The sequence below is a fragment of the Trachinotus anak genome, unplaced genomic scaffold (assembly GCF_046630095.1).
Source record: "Trachinotus anak isolate AG129_WGS33_773 ecotype Australia unplaced genomic scaffold, CSIRO_AGI_Tana_v1 ptg000003l, whole genome shotgun sequence".
Taxonomy (NCBI): domain Eukaryota; kingdom Metazoa; phylum Chordata; class Actinopteri; order Carangiformes; family Carangidae; genus Trachinotus; species Trachinotus anak.
This window is the reverse complement of record NW_027273854.1, coordinates 10,777,191-10,793,149: the sequence shown is the minus strand read 5'-3', so window position 1 is coordinate 10,793,149 and position 15,959 is coordinate 10,777,191. Positions and strand designations below refer to the sequence as shown.

At 42.7% G+C, this 15,959-nt stretch overlaps 1 long non-coding RNA gene across 3 annotated transcripts in view; it reads left to right on the top strand.

The window, feature by feature from the left end:
• LOC139616506 (uncharacterized) overlaps window positions 1–9,967 on the top strand; it is a 115,369-nt gene extending 105,402 nt beyond the window's left edge. For all 3 annotated transcript variants that reach the window (XR_011688175.1, XR_011688181.1, XR_011688187.1), the window contains 2 exons: window positions 6,940–7,004; window positions 9,102–9,967. This is a non-coding gene — a long non-coding RNA (uncharacterized lncRNA). The remainder of the gene's footprint in view (window positions 1–6,939; window positions 7,005–9,101) is intronic.
• The last annotated feature ends 5,992 nt before the right edge of the window (window positions 9,968–15,959 follow it).

The following is a 15,959-nucleotide window of genomic DNA, read 5'->3' as shown; positions in this document are numbered from 1 at the left end:
ACGCTGTACGACTGACAGAGTAGCACGTAGCAGTAGCAGTAACGTGTAGCATGTAATTATCTATGTTTATGTGTGTGGGCTGTGAGGCCAAAAGGTTAAGAATGACATTTCATAATGTTTTTGGAATACTTGACTTAAACTTGTCTGGGTGACAATCCCATTTCACTGGGTGGAGCAAAGTGTGTTGGACTTGATATGGGCAAGGATAACTCAAGTTTCAAGTCATTTAGGGATCAGAATCAAGTCATAATTGTCAGTCTTCATAAGCAATTTGCAAGTCAAGAAGTGAGTAAACGGGACAGCATTTGAACATTTTCATTTCCATGCTTTGTTGATAGTTTCACATAGCTAGACAAAATCCTTTCTGCAGGCTCAATGATATAAATATTGAAAGTGTGTAGTTATGCTAAGCCTGCAGAACACTGACATTATTTATTTATTTATTTTTTTTTATTGTGTGATTTTTATCAGGTCAAAATTTAAGGCTTGACTTGGCTTTGGCTTTGAAACCTCAAGGCAAGTCAGGTCAGTCAGTTCCAAGTCATGAAGTTTGTGACCCATTTTTGATAATCAGGTTGACTTTCGCTCAGTAAACCCTCAAACGCTAGATGACTATCAATCCCTAAAACTGCTCGGTAGAGAGACTAGTATCAGGTGAGATTGACATGTTTGACCCTCCCTCTACATTCTCTCCTACCCTGCACAGAAAGACGTTTTACTCACTGCACATGGAAGCTTTCCAGCTGAAGCGGTCACAGCTGAGCTTCATGGGGTGTTGGTTAATTGGCAGTTTTTGGTAAAGTGCAGATATGCTCCACTATGCATGTCTTCCTCAATGTCCCTTGCACTTTTTGCCTTTTTATAAAGTGTCCTTTAATTGGCTGCACAGTCACAGTCTCCTGCTTTAAAAGTCCCCCGTGGTACCTGATTGTGGCCTATTTGACCCTGAGGCCCTGGGTTGAAACCCTCATATTTGGCAGCCAAAACCAACGACCGTTACCCTTTTTTTTTTTCCTGCTTTCATTTTCAGTCTGAAGGCACCTTGCCTTCATTTCTTTTTTCTCTATCCCTGTTTCCGCTAATAGGAGTTTAGAAGGTGATCTCTTTACGCAAGGACAGTGTTGGGCCCCTGAAAAGTGAAATTCACTCCATTTCAACACCTTTTCATAATCCTTACCTACCCTGTGTTTGTGTGAGTGTCAGTGAACATGTGTGCCAGCCTCAGTTAGGGAGTTCTGTCAACATGGTAACATGCCTGACTCCTCAGCCCAAAAGAAGGGCCTCAAATTCAGGCTCAAGAGGACCCTAACTAGCCCATCTGATAGATCTGGCCGTGGCCTCTCCTTACACACCAGCCACTTCCAACTGGGCTGCATCAGCAGTACTGAAAGACCTGTGAGTACTGTGATCCCACCATGGGGTGTATAGCTGTGGCTCCGGCTGCACTACACTTTAATCCCCTTCCTTTTTAACCTCAATGGGAAACATGTGCTTACTCTGTGTAGGGTACAGGCCCACCATGGGAGAGGCTGTTTACTTTCACTCTAAAACTAACATTTCACAGCTCCTGTGACCACTTCTGGTCACTACTTCTACTGGGTTAAAAAGAAGATAGAAGATAACTTGGTGACATTTTTGTAGATGATTCATCGGTGCTGTTGCTGCTGAATAAAACTGTCTCCTCGCTTCTGACCTTGTAAAATTCAATACACAAATTAGGTTTTTTCCACAGTACGTTCACCAAGGGAGAAGGGTTGAGCTGTCTAATTTGTCTTATTAAAGAGCTGCTTGATGTAACTTTATTATCCTCTTAAATTTGCATTCCAAAACTGAGTTTTGGGTCAGCATATGACACCAATGATTACACCTCTTGAATTGTTGGTGAGAGAACTGGTAGCTGTGCCTTATCAAACTACATCCTAAACCAGCATAATCCCCTATGTAGGGTTTTCCCAGATATGTGGAGTATATCTCGTTGCTTCAGATTTTCAAAAGTCTAAGTTCACCCACCTTGTCACCCACATTCTGTCCAGGTTTCAGTGATAAGACAGTTGTTTCTGTTTCGGTACAACTGAGAGATGCTGTGGTGTAAAAGAGGAACCAGTGGCCATATGCCAACCTGATGGACAGGAAATGCACTCCAGATGAAGACATTACATTGTGGTTTATTTTAGCAGTGTTTGCGTGTGTGTGTGCGTGTGTTTGTGTGTGTTTGTGTTGTCAGTAATGTGTGCTGTATGACTGACCATATGTTTTCTGAGTTACATCACAGTATTTGCATCTCCACAAACATCTTAGTCTTGCAGGTTTTTGACTGCTTTATTGATCTATGACATGATAATCAGTTTTGCTTATATTCATATATTTGTCCGTCCATAATACACTTAATTAACAAAAATATAAAAAAGAACAACTGCAAATCCTCAAATTTAAAAGGCTATAAATGCTACAGACTTTCATTCACTTCAGTATGGTTTGAAAATCAACCTGCAGTGATTTGAAAGTTAGTGTTATATTGCTGTTTTAAAATTGTCAGAATTACAATCAGTTATTATGCTGTCACAAAATCTGACTCACAACACACAAACATGGACGTCTTAAAAGACTACAATGCACATTTAGTCATTTGTGGGTTAAAAAGTTGTTGTCCACTAACCGCTTTTCAAACATCAGATGCTCGGGTGTCCTTGAAGGCACCGAAAAGGACTGACCACACAGCAATGTAACTTTGACAAGCTGACATGCTAAAAGTCTCTCTGTAAGTTTTGTGTCTGTACTTAAATTAATGAAAAACCAATTGCTACCTGGAAAGATCCAAATCTAAAAACTTGGTGTGCTTTGGGCCAAATCATTTAAAACCACCAGTGCAATAATTTGTTGTACACTGTTGCTGTAGAAGTAACCCTACATCAGTTTACACTGAGTACAATCTGAGGCTTTGATGGCCAATTCCCAGCTCCTGGCTGGTGGCACTGTGAGTCAGCTCCTGGCCCCCACAGGTGTGGCATGTGATCTGAGGGATGAGTGAGCTCTTCCTGTGGTAACAGTAGCCTCAGCCGGCTTCCCCTGTTTCCCTGCCCAAATCTGCCCTTTCCTGTCGTCTTATCTGTGCACCCAGTGCAATTTAACCCAGGGCACAATCCCTCTGCTCCTCCATTCCCCTCGCTGCTGGTCTCCATCCCTGGTATTCTCAGATGTCACTGTGAAGAGAGAATGACCCGCTTGAGTTGAACTGGAGTTGGGCTGACTGACAGAGTCCTGGCACCCCATTGTAGCCACAACTATCTCAGCTTTCTGCCACCCACAACTTCCCACCCTCTGTCTTCCATGGCATCAAGGGCATTTAGGAGCAAAGACGAACAGCTGATCTATGTAGAATTTTGTTCATTACAATGAGACAGCAGTGATTGTTTTTCCAGACTTTATGGCAAAGTAATTGAAATTTCCTTAAAAAGTTGTAAAGACAAATGAGATTTGGTTGTTGGTGGGTGCCAGAGGGACATGCTGATGTAGTCGAAGGGCTTTCTGATTAGAGGAGTGGAGACTTAATGTAGATCCTGTAGGGACAGAGATTTGTACTTCCTCCAACTGTCTGGGTATGATTAAGCCGACCAGTCCACCAGCAGCCAGCCAACTAGCTTCTTTTGCACTATGAAAACTCGGATTGTTGCACATTTGATGACTGAATCTAAATGTGCAGAGTAATCAAAAGTGTTCAGCACCATGGAAGCAAACCATATGAAAGGAGTTACACCATGTCTTATCCCTCTCACTTCAACCATTCATGTATTTATCTGCTTAAAAAAAAAAAAAAATCATGAACCCAGGCAAATTTGACTCAAATTAAAACAGAAGGAATAAGTTTTCTACATTTCTCTGCTTTAATACATCAGTGCTTGATAACCTGAATGGGACCTGAATCATTTGCAAATCATCTATCATTTGCATTCCTGCTAAACACACTATAAACATGTTTCCACATGTGCTCATTCCATGGCAGCGCTGCCAAACAGCAGTCTCGAGCGCTGCAGAGAGGAAGCTTATCATAGCTCTCTATGATTTTCTTTGACAAAGAAATTGTTTCGTTTTGTTCTTCAAGGACATCTGTGGCCTTAGCTGCACTCATTTTAGTATACTGTATATGTTCCGAACATGCTGTATTTACTGTGTGCTGTGGATTTATATGCATATTTGGAGTCAGTATTTCCGGGCCTTGCTGATAAGTAGCAGGTTGTGTTCACAAAAGGTTTGTGGGGAAAAATCTGATTAAGCTGTGTGTGTGTGTGTGTGTGTGTGTGTGTGTGTGTGTGTGTGTGTGTGTGTTGTGTGGACCTGAGCACCAAGCTTTTAATGTGTGTGTGGACTTGCAGGCCTCAGCTAGGAGATGTAATCTGATTTGCAGAAAGGAACGGGTCGTTTCACATGACTGGTTTAAAGGACCACTGGCGCAAGGTTGTGCCAGTGTCCTCTGTGTGTGTGTGTGTGTGTGTGTGTGTGTGTGTGTGTGTGTGTGTGTGTGTGTACACCTACAAGTATTTGTTTGTTTTCACAAGGTGCACTGCAGATATATGAGCGTCTGTTAGTGTATGCTCCTCAACAGTAGAAACAGAAAGGTGTTGAAGTTTGCAGTGTGGTTGAAGAAACCAGAACGCTGCATTTAGTTGTTCTTGGTTTTAAATGAGATTTATATGGGGAAGCTTACATGAAAGTAAGGCCACTGCTAATTAAGAGTCGATTACGCATCTGGAAAAAAGTACAGCTCTGCTTCAGACTCCGATGCAGGTTTGTTTGCGACTTTGTTTACACATCTCATATAATCAGAGCTTTATTTTGAACTAATGGACCATCAGAATTTATATCAAATAATTGAAATCATCCTATAGCCTCAGCCCTCTTTAGAGGGCTGCTAGCATCAAATCTCCTGAAAGCTTTGCCTCTGAATCCTCTCTGTTTTTTTAACATTGTTTGTTGATGTTTTTACGGGGTGGAGATTCTTGGTGGTTTTTTCAGAGCTGGATACGGTCCATCATGTGATTTTCATTGAGAGAGTGGCCGGAGGAGACGATCACAGCACAAGCAAGTGAGCGTGCGTTTGTGTGTCATCTGGCCTTGTTAATAAATGCAGGTTGTTTTCCATCTGGGGGTCATCAGTTGTGGTCATGACATACACACGTGGAAGAGAAGAGGTGATGTTTGCAGCCATGTGTTGGTGTTGGTGTGTCTGTGTACATGCTTGTTTACACGTAAGCATGTACAGAACATGTGAGTTGTACATATGAGCTCTCACTGTTCAGCTCTGTCTTTTTGAGAGGTGTGTGTGTGTGTGTGTGTGTGTGTGTGTGTGTGTGTGTGTGTGTGTGTGTGTGTGTGTGTGTGTGTGTGTGTGTGTGTGTGTGTGTTTGGATGTGTGTTTTCTCTCCCACGTGTGGAGAGCTCATAAGCAGGACGATGCAGCGGGCAGGAAGCTCTGATCCCATCAGGCGTGTCAGCAGGGGCAGTTTTTCATAAGGTAGTAATCTCACCACACAAAGGGGTGTCCAATATTAGAGAGAGCCCCTACCCCTGAGCTAATCAAGACCTGACCAACCCTTCTCCTGGCTCGCCAACCCCGTAAACATTACCTCATCTGGAGGCTTAGCCTAGCCACATGCAGCTCCAGCCTGCTGGTGTACATGATAACTCACTTAGCTCAGTACGATAGCTAGAAAAAACAGAAATATAAGAAGGGATATAAAAGAAATGGGACCAGTACACAACTACCTATGGTGCCTGGTGCCAGGGAAAGGTATTTTAAAAGGGAGAGGAAAGAAAGAATTATTTTACCATGTCCTCCAGAAACTCTGGGAAGCAATTTGCCGGTATTCAGTTTCTCTCCCCGCCGTCCTGTTATTGCTGTTTTCCCCCCAACTCTTGGAGCCGTCAACCTGAAAGGAGGTTCTTAAGTTCAGGCTTTGTGTCACTCGGAAACAGTCCATTTGTTTCCAAGGTAACAGGTCTGGGACAGTGAAACTCAGAAGCAGAGAGCACCTTTGTCTGAGATTGGATGAAGAGGGACCCAAGCTGTCATTGGTCCAGAGAGCACAGCTTCAGTCTTAAACATGTCTGTCTGAAGAGACCTGTGAGTTTCTTGATCTACCTGAACCTGTTGACCTTATAAAATAAAACCAGCACACCAAGTAAATTTTAATTGGTACAATGGAACAGCCACTTTGACTGCTTCTTTTCTCCTGAACTGCGAGGTACTGCACCGCTCCACTGAAACCTTAGATTTACATAAAACAGAGTTAGGGTGATCTATGTGGCTACTCCAGGTTTGGCTGTTTAAATGTTCTGTGAAGATACTGGAGAAGGTCTGAGTCATGTGATCAATATAAAACCAGTTTTAGTTGAGCGAGAGGCTTAAAAATAATGTGATATACAAGAAGGAAACCAAAGTTAAAGGGCCTTTTCCTTGATTGTGATGGTGTAGTGACAAACATTTTGTGTCACACATTTGTGCAGTTATTGTACTCATGGATCATGATTTAAGCAGAAAAATGACCTGTTAAACTGAAGCACTTTTACATGTGGCTTATCATCACTGGTAAAATTATTCAGTACTTTACAAGACAAAAAAGAAAAAAAAATACAGGAATGTAAAAATTAATAAATGCAATTTTTTTTTCTGTGTTCCTACCATGTTAATTGTTAAATAATAAGTGTTTGAAACCACTGCTCAGTAATCTAATTTTAAAATACATAAAATGAACTATTTTGTCTCTCATTATAGGAAGAAGAAAGAAATATTAATTGGTGTTTTAATGCAGGTTAAGACGGAGCTGCACTGATTTAAATCTGATTCCTCAGTTTTGTTGTTTTTTTTTTTTGCTGACTTTTATATTTGCATCAGTGAGTCCCTCACTGAATCATTTCATTTCCCCCTTCCTTTATCTTTTTCAGATGGTCTCAGATGAGCCACAAGAAGAGGCTGACTAATGGAAACATGATCTCAAGGGACTCAACAGGTAGGGATGACTCTGGTTTTTGTTTGATCTCTGCTCAGTGGAATATGTGATCACTCATGACAGTTGATGACAGTTGCCATAAACAACCAGAGTTTGGTGTGTTCACCGATCAAACAGAGGTAGCAGTGGTAGTTCACATGTAGGAGAGACATGATCAGGGTGGTGGCACTGGCTTTATGCCCGTGTTCTTGCCTTTTTTTTTTTTTTATTGTGTAACTCAAGTCATGACAGCAAAGTAAAGAATGCAGTGGCACAGAGATATCACTTCAAACACTGCCTCTCTCAGGAGCCTCAGATCCTTTCAGTGGAACTGAATGAAGATATGCTTTGATGGCCCACCACAGAGTCGGTGGCCTTCAAAGAAACCTGTTGATGGGACTGTGCGGGGCAGGCAGCAGGCTGAATGAGTGGTACTGTATACGTGCACCTCTCAGGGTAGCTGTGGGTGTTCTCAATAGAGGTCAAATATGCTTGACCCCAACATGAGTAGTCTTTTTCTGTAGATTTTAGGCTTGCATTATCTTTTTTTTTTTCTCTCCTACCTGGCTCTCTCAGTAAATGAAGCGGCACTGTGTGTGTGGATGGCAGGGAGCCAGCAGACAGGTACAGTAGATGTGCTGATGAGGGAGGGAGATAGGATGACGGCCTCAGTCGCAGCTCCAGGCACAGACAGGCGTACATGGGCAGGCTGAGGCTCAGAGGCAGGTTGGGACCTGGTTCTGTGTGCTGATGCTGCTCTACTGGCGCTGCTCCAAGGTGAGGCATAGGAGAGAAACGTGGGAAGGGAAAAACCAGAATGGAGGGCGAAGGAGAGCTTGAGAAAATCAGGTAAAAGCAAAGATTGTTGAGAGGTGAAGCTGAAAAAGCACACAACCCCCCCCCCCCAAAAAAAAAAAAAAAAAAATGAGGGTAGGTACAATAGAGCAGTGTTGACAAAAAGCAAGAGAGTGGCTATAGCTTAAGTCAGGGGAAGCAAGCTGGAAATAGATGGTGATGTGTGAGGCCCAGGAGAAGGAGAGGGAAGCGCTGGAGGAGGGAGATGAAGAAAGAGTGCAAGAGAGTGAGTCCATATCCTGTACGCTGGTGGAACGTGACTCCTTGCAGGTAAAACAGCTCAGAGGTGCAGACAGGCAGAAAGAAGATGAGAGACATTGATGGATGACTACTTATCCTCTGACATGTTGTTCCTTCCCCGGGCGAAGAACGGGCAGGACGGGCCGGTCCTGCCACTTTGCTGCCATGACAATCAGCAGGGCTGAGTGGATGGTGTGCGTGGGGGCAGACAACATTATGTCATTATGTGGGAGGTTGTATGCACAAACAACTGGTAAAGCAGAGCAGGGGTTGTCAAGAGGCCACCTACCTGCATTACCTCACCTTGGGATGTTGTGTCGTTGTTGTGAAGAAGCATATGTTGTACACAGATTAGTGCTACTCTCAGAGGACAATAACATAATCACCCGGCTGTTCTGGATAGAAATCAGTTTTCCTATCTTCTTCCTGATCTGTTCACACACACACACACACACACAAAAGTGATATTTCATGTCTTAAACTGCTGAATTGAGACATATGCATGACATAATAAGGACGTTTTCTTTTCTTTTCTTTTTTTTTGGCCTAAACTATACTACAGTGACATCTTAATTCTGGTATTGGACTGAAAAATAGCCAGTCCCAGCTGCACAATGAGCAGGCCCGCTGATTCGTATCCACACTGCTGGAAGCAAAATACACAGCCTGGATTTTGCCACCACTTATAATGTGATAATTTCGACTGTGGATGAGGCTCTGGGTGGTTCATCTGCAACTTCTTTATGCCAGTTTGAATCCTCAAGCCCTTTTTTGTGTGGAAAGTTTGTGATAGCAGCCAAATCTGTTCTGCTAAAAGAATCAGCAGGGCAGAAGTTTGTGTAGATCAGTTTTGGGTGAATCTCTGCTTACTCAGGCTAACAGTTACTTTTGCTATTATGAAAAGAAATTGCCAGAAAAGCCTGTAATTTTCTGTAGAATGGGTATGAGAAACATGTGTCATTGTTCAAGCTGCAAGTGGTTTTTGGCCTCAGTCAATCATTAGTTTCTGTATTATGTTTCTAGGATCATACTAAATCCTGGTTTGGACCGTGGACCAGCAATCCCCTGCAGCAGATGTTTGCTCCTGGCATGGCAGATGACAGCATGAGCTCCATCACTGACAATCGTGCACTCAGGATCCAGTGCCAGCAGCTTGGACTTGGAGAAGCTGTGACATAAACTCAGCAGGACAGGAGAGTGTATTCTGCTGCTCAGACATTATGGAACAGATCAGTCAACCCTGTCTGGAGAGGCGCTCGATAGGAAAGTCGACTGTGCATTTACCGTAGTTACCACAATGAATCTACATATTATTTGACTTTTTCTAAATTGAACCTGGATTAATATTTTCCTGTATATACATCTGCTTCTGATATCCAGTGTTTATTCACACGGTTGCACATACACTTGTACTGTAGTTGTGACATTTACTGTGTTATTCTGGGACCAGTATCAACAAGTGCTGGCACTGTAAATGGAAAATAATCAGATGCTATTTTCATTTTTAAGACTATTCTAACAAACTGAAGGGCAGCGCTTACACTAACGCAGGCACATTGTGTCTGGTGAAGGGCACAATAAATGTCTGTTGTGGTGTAGGACAAATAGATACAAATGTGGTCAGGTTTCCTCAGAATAATCACTCACTGGAAATGTACTTAGTCATCTGACATCTTCTAATGTCAATTACAAAGAAGCTATTATCATCAAGGTGCTGATGAATGCAAGCCAAAAACTTTTATTAACACAGCATTTTACTGTGACACATTGAGTGTTCAGATTGCTTAATAACCCTGTCAAGCTTCTAATTATTATGATTTGCAGCTCCATAACTTTTGTTGTGTCTGTGAAACCATATTAACAGAGATAATAAAACTAGGTGTGACCAAGCTGCTGTGTGTTTATTTTGTTATTCTAGCTGCAGATCAGACCACTAGATCAATAACTGATAAAATTATGTCATGATGTTTATATGTCCACAAATGTGTGTCTGCTGTTATTGTAAGTCATGCTGGCATCTTTACTAGTTAGGCTAGTAATTTGCCAGTTTGTTACTACCAGGGAACTGTCAGTTGTATCGCTCATTCATCATTTTTTTCTTTTTCTGTTCAGGCAATAAGACACAGAATAAAAATTGATTTTAAAGTAGAAGAAGTGTGACATTTAAATGTTGGTTAAGTGAATGGTTATTGGAAATCTCAGGGTTTTACCTCAGTGTGAATAAGTGAAATTTGAAAGTGATCTAGTGCAAAGCTATAATTTACCTTTATCACAGGGCTGTTTTCCTGAGAAAAGATGACATCATGGAAAATGTGTTTGCCTGCTGAGTTTACTTTCTGTAAACCTTGTATGTATGATATTGACAGAGAAGTGTTTAATGTCACAGTCTGGGTCAACACAGGTCAAACTGCAGGGAGTTTTTACTAGGTTGTGGGTAAAAATCCCCAAAGCTCCCTGTTTTCTGCAGAAAGACATTTCAGCATACACAACAAATGCATTTATTGTTTTCAGTCAGTTTGAGTGACTTCAACAATTCGGCAGTGACTTCCCATTCAACTGTCTTTCACTGTCAATTTCAGCTGTGATTCAATAAGGTTTAGCTTGGGGGGAGTGCAGGGGGCAGCAGAGTTGCTAAGGGGGTAATTATTCCTCAAGGGGTTGCTTATTGTTGTCTTTCTCTTTGCAATAAAACAAAGCCGACCAGTCTACTCTCCATTGCTGTGTGTTCAGGCTTTTATTCTGGCGTTTGACAATGTCCTGACAAGTGATTCAAAGCATCATAGGGATCATATTAAGAATCAAATTTGTGGGGGACGAGGTCAGCACCATCTGAAAAAGAAAAGGGGTGTGAAGGGTCCAGTGCCGATGTTTTGGAAACTGCATTTCACGACATCCTTATGGCCTTGCTTATGGTCAACAACATTAGCATGTTGACAATGCACTTCCCTGCTTGCCTGCCCTCCCCCCTCCCTCCCCTCACTTTTTTTCACACACATACACAGCTCAGGGGAAAAATGACCTCTCTGCAGCTCTCAATTCACTGCACTTCTATAGCCCTGAATGGACCGGCTCAACAAAAGGTGACATAATTTTCTCAGGGTTTGATTGGCCCCCTCCATGCTACAGGATGACATCATGCAACCCCCCCCCACACCCCTCAACATATCACAACCAGCACCAGCTCACAACCAACCCCCCCTCCTCCCACCCACCCGCTCCATGTTCTTGGATGCTGGGTTGCCAAGACGACAGAGTTAGGCCCAGGCCGCGGGGCAGGACTTGGCGGTAGATTGCGGCTTGGCTGTCCATAATGAGCTCAGGCAGCGTTGCTCTTGTGTTTGTGGTAAACAGTCTTGGCAAATGATAGGGGGAGACGGAAAGAAGGGGAGGGATGAGGAACACTGTCTTGGATATAATAGCAGGTTCCCTCTTCATTCCACCTCTCCTCCATAGGGAGTGTTGATGCAATTCTTTACAATTGGAAAAGTATTTCAGCAAGCAGTGTCAAGCCACAATCTTTTAATATCAAGCTTTTATGTCCACTGCTTAGCTCTCACTTGAGGCTGTGCCAAGTTTTGGTGCAAGTTTCATTGTCATTTCATTGTCTCAATTTCAAGGATAAAAGTGTGCGTGTTCATGGGATGGAAGACGTAGGGCATTTGAAGAGGGATGTGGGCTCATGCTTATGTAATTAATTTTTTGTAATTAATGAAGGTATTGTCGTAGTGCAGAGGATTCATTCCAGTTAAACTGTATTCTTATAACCTTTTGTATTTTTAGTATGTTTTATTTTACTGTCCTAGTTTCAAAATAAAAAGTCAGAGAGATTCATGACATGTTTTCACAGATCAACCCTTTTCCCCTTTTTTATGTACCCACAATTCAAAAAAGGGCAGTGACTGGGGTGTTCATTCATTCATTGGTTGATGACGTCAATTAACAACTCCTGGGTTCTCCCACAGTATCAGAGCCAGAAGAGCTGCTATTGGCTGCCTGGCTTAGTTGGGTACAACCTGTGACCCTGACTAATAAATGCCACTTTTCATGCTGGTGTGTATCCAGGACTATTACAGACCCTGTACACCAGAGTATCACACACATACAAATGGTCGTTTCCCCTTGGAATTGTCGTTAATGAGGATAATTTGAAGTGAGGTTGACATGCAGCCTGGAGCCAAACCTTGTTGGTTCCAAACACTCCTGCAGCACAGACGCCTTTAAGCGCACTCCAAACCATTTCCTCAAATTGGGGCTGCATCCGAAGAAAAAATGACACAATTACCACTCGGTCCTGGAAAAGGTCCACGTCTCATATAGAACATTTTAAGTAATGTGTGATGCATCATAGTGCTTCAACTGGTAGATGCTGGTTTTAATGGACAAAACAAGATAACTTTCTCTTTTTGCTCTTCCTGGACAACTTTCTGTCTTTATCTTGTACATCATGCCAAGTCTCTTACCCACTTTAAAGTGCCCCTCTCTGCAGTCTTCATGCGTTCCCTGTGGTGTGATGTGATTAACTGTGGTGTGCCGCGTTGGCCCCTTCTTGGACTTCCTTGGAAGAAAGCATAGCTTTAGTGGGTTTTCGCGCTTGGATGAGCGCTGACGGGGTATCGGTTACCTCTGGCATGCTGAGGGTGCGTGGGCTCCCAGTGACCATGACGTCGATTCACTCAGCTCTGCTTGCACTGGAGAAATGGTGGGAATCCACTACTTTCCCTTTTCTCTGTATTTTCCACAATTGTTCTTTATAGAGGTAACCTATTTTCCAACAGGTTTTCACTTTCTAATGTGTCATGGGCTTTACCTTGAGTTTATTATAACGATATTTTCCCAAGAAAGAACTTTATCAATACATCAACAGCAAATTGATAGTGACATTAAGGTTATGTACTACCCAAAAATCATAAAACATGCAGCAGTGTTTCTGCTTTATTTAGGTTGACAGCCTTGATTGGCAAGGTGACACAGATGAGGCAGTTGCATGGCAAACCATCCCTCAGTCTGGGCAAGCACCCTCTCATCGCTCGCCTCTCTCCCTCTCTCTTAATCCCCATTGAGAAGAGGAGAAGGGGAGACTCGGGAAGCAGGAGAGGATGAGGAGGTGGAGGAGGAGGGGAACAGCATAACAGGCCAAAGGCTCCACTGACATCCATGGGAATCTGCAGATCCATTCAGCGGTAATTATCAGCATCAATGCAGAGAGGCAGTGGCAAGGCGAGGGGTGGGGGCAAGGGGGTGTGGGAGAGTTTTGGGGGGTGGGGTTGGGCGTGATGGAGAGGATGGGGGGGGTTTCAGGCCAAGATGGAAATCATGGCCTACCAGAAGAGCCAAGAGGTTGTAATGAGGGAGAGGGGTGGTGGGGTAGTGAGGGTTTACTTTAAATTATGAGAAAAATGATGTGACCTTATGAGCAAGCACATTTAGATTCTGAGCAGGATTTCCCCATTTCCTTATTGTCTGTATTCTGGAAAAGTGATTACAAGAAAAGACATATTTATAGTAAGGGGAACTATACGATACATCATCACAAGTAAATCCAGGAATCATGAACATCTCTTGTTAAATCATTGGTCAATTGGGTTAAAGGCTATATGTCTCACCATGACCGGATGTTGTTTAAGGAGTTACAGTCAATGCAGATTGGTCACAAGTTCACCTTCTCATACTTTAAGATTAATTTACAGCGGAGCGCATCGGTGGCTTGCCTGGTAGAGCGTGTACCATTAAGGGATTCAAATCCGACCTACGGCCCTTTGCTGCATGTCATCCCCTCTCTCTCTCCCCAACTTTCCTGTCTCTCTATCACTATACCTATAGATAAAATCCAGAAATAATAATGATAATGATAATAATAATAAAAAGATTAATTTACAGCATTGTTGTTGAGTTGAGGTATATTTTTTCATATGGATGTGTAAGGCCGTAAAAGAATCCACATGCATATATGCTTCCTGCCTGTCTGCGTGAAATGAAATGAAGGGGCACGGTAGACGTTCTCAAGGCCAGGATGCCAGCCCTCTGTCCCCTCTGCACCATACATCACTCTGACAGGCCATTTCACTCCTTGATTCAGAATTCCAGCTGAGAGACCACCTCAAACACTCTGGGTTGTCCCCGCTCGGCGAGAACGTCACTCCCAGCCCACTGAACACCACGTTTGAACTGTTGCCGACTGGCCGCAGAGCCAGATCTGTCCAGCGGGGGAAATTATGACAAATGATTTTTTTATTTTCTCCCTTTTTTCACTTGAAAGCTGATAATTTTCCAGCAGCACAGCAGCTTTAGCAGCATGACCTTTACTGATTGGCAAAGAGGAAGAATCAGTTTCAAATGGAATGGACTAAAGTTTTTAGAAGTGCGTTTTCCCCTGTAGTGTTGCTCATTTCTTCTCTCTGTGAAAGAAAGGTCAAGTCAAAGGTCAGGTCAGTACTTGTCCACTTCGTTAGAAAGCCTAGTGATATTCTGGAGTTTACCTTGGGAAACACAGTCAGATGGAGATGTCTCATTATGCCTCTGGTGAATTTAGACAGGGGGTGTCAGCCTGTCATCTGCAGGGATAAATGATGTCTTCATGTGAAGCTGTCACACAGAACTGACACAGTTATTGGTGCACTATGCAGAGAGCATTACACGCTCTATGGACTAACTTCTATTACTTACTAAAATTTCAAATGATATTGTCTGTGTTTTAAAATTAAAATATCTTTGACAATATTTTTTAGTTGATGTTTAGAACAATTCCCCTAAAAAGCAGAAGTGAAAATCATTAGCTGACATGTGAAACAACATACTCGACAGATATGTAAATTTGTGACATCTAAAATACAGCCTGTTTCCCAAGTGATAAATTCACTATTTCACACATCCTGCATATTCTCATAGATTTCACTGACTTTATGTTTGTAATAAACTGAATATCTTTATCTCTGGGTTGTCATTTCTGCCTCCATGGACACTACAGAGAGAGAGAGAGAGAAAAAACAAAAACTCCCTTTTAAACCTCACATTAAAAGTAAAAACAGTTGATGGTTGCTGTTAAAAAAGCAGGTCAAGTCTGTTTTTGGAATCATTCATAGCACAGACTCATTGTGCACAACCCAAGAAACAGTTGAAGCAGGTAGTTGATTATTTCTGATGATGTTACACCAAGGGTTCGATGGCTGTGTTTGTCTTTTATAATTACGAGGTGAGATTACATTGTATACAGCATCAGGATCTCATTATTTAGCCCCAAAAGATCTGACAGCTGACTGCATCCCACACTCCAAGTGTCCTCTGGTCAGGGAAAGGGATGACCCCTTGACCCACACACACAAAGTTCCTTTTTACATGCAGCACTTGAATTTCGTTTCCTGATGTGTAGAGCTGGCAGAGGGGTGAGGAACAACTAGAACTCACACGACCATCTATCACAATGATAGGACAAACAAGATGGTGGTGGTGTGTCACTTATGCAGCAGCACTGTGTACAACTCTCACGTCCTCTTGCACAAAGTCTAAACCCATTCCTACACACACACACACACACACACACGTAGACATATATATCTCACACAGCCAACCCCAGTTCCAGATAAGACCTGTCATTCCTGGGTCTGGGCTGGTCGATGGCTATCAGCTGTCAGTGTAGTTAGGCCCTGTTTACACACACGGTGAGGCCCTCAGCACCATCACACACACGTCTGATTTGCACACAGCCAAGGACATAACACACAGAGCAAATCAACACCATCTACTCCTTTCCCACCTTCTGTCGCTGACCATGGCATACTTTAAATCAACCAGAGTTCAGACAGTATAATGCAATGAAAAGAAAGCTACAGGCCAAATCAAATACTCTGACTGCAAAACAACATGCTGCTCTGAGTCGTCAGATTT